Below are 1,544 nucleotides of genomic sequence, written 5' to 3' on the forward strand. Positions count from 1 at the left end.
GATAGTGTGTGTGTGTGTGTGTGTGTGTGTATGTGTGTGTGTGTGTGTGTGGAGCTGACTTGTTTCAACCCGTAAAATGTTTGTCCTTTCTCGAATGTATGCGTGAGTGCACGTGAACGGCTAACTTTGTGACATCACCGCTATTATAAATAACAACGTAATATTTCTCTGTAGGGGACGTAATAAAACAACAGTTCTTATTGTCATTGTTATTGTCATTGTTATTGTCATTGTCATGTCATTTTTATTGTTATTGTTATTGTCATTGTTATTGTCATTGTTATTGTCATTGTTATTTTCATTTTCATTGTTATTGTTATTGTCGTTGTTATTGTCATTGTTATTGTCATTGTCATGTCATTGTTATTGTTATTGTCATTGTTATTGGCATTGTCATGTCATTGTCATTGTAATTGTTATTGTCATTTTGTTCTCTAAACGCGTATGTCAGTCGAAAGGAATTCTCAGGGGCCCTATTTACTAACCATTGGTTCCATAGGAAGGGTTGCATCAATTGCATCTTAGAGTTTAGAGTTAAGGTAAGAGAGATGTACAGTTTAGTGTAAACACCCTCTGGTTCAGGCTTAGATCAGTGCTCGTGGACCTCGGCGATGACGCCCACAAATGAGTGGCTTGGTTATTTTGGTGGTCGGTGTGGCCCCCTTGGGTAGAGACAGGCGGTATTTCACCATTAAAAGGTGTTCTTTTTCATAATGGGAAATTAATCCTGTCTTTGGGTGACTCGGGCTGAACTCGAATTATAGTATATAAATAGACATATGTGAGGCGGCGTGGTGGAATCAGGCTCTCGTCAAAATAATCAAAGTGAAGAAACTTGCATTTTGCCTCAGGTTTGTGAAATTTTATCAAATTTTTGTTTTTTGCCTCAACACCTTTCAGGCCCATTAAAGAACTCATTTCTGTGTGGATTTTTCTGAAAACCATTGATTAAAGGCACGAAAAGTGTAATTTTCAGTTACCACTGACTCTTAAGGTAAGGAAATAACTAATCTTTGGCGGCCATTTTCTCACAAATTTGACCTCTTTAAACGGGTGACCCCCTCCTCCTTCATTTGCAAATATCTCGACTTGTATTCAAGATAAATTGATATTTTTTTCAACCAAATAAAGACAAGTGAACAAGCTGTAAGATGATACCAATAACTCTACATGCCGGAAATTTGAGGAGAGCCTGATTCCACCACGCTGCCTCACATATATCATTACCAATAAATTATTTCAGAATCTCACACCGTATCTGACAACACACTAATCCTACACCACTGTACGGGACTCTATTTACGTTTCTTAACCGAACTGGAGTCCTAAACCCGCCGGATATTTTTGGGGAAGCCAAAAAAACAACAAATTAGAGTAATACATTACATTGAGAAGTCGATACTAGTAATCCCGAGAATTAGCTATTTGTCAAGAGATACATCAGAGAAAGGGGGGGATCGGGAGTGAGAAAGAAGGAAGAAGAAGAAGAAGAAGAAGAAGAAGAAGAAGAAGAAGAAGAAGAAGAAGAAGAAGAAGAAGAAGAA

This window comes from Aplysia californica, unplaced genomic scaffold, assembly GCF_000002075.1.
Source record: "Aplysia californica isolate F4 #8 unplaced genomic scaffold, AplCal3.0 scaffold01085, whole genome shotgun sequence".
Taxonomy (NCBI): domain Eukaryota; kingdom Metazoa; phylum Mollusca; class Gastropoda; order Aplysiida; family Aplysiidae; genus Aplysia; species Aplysia californica.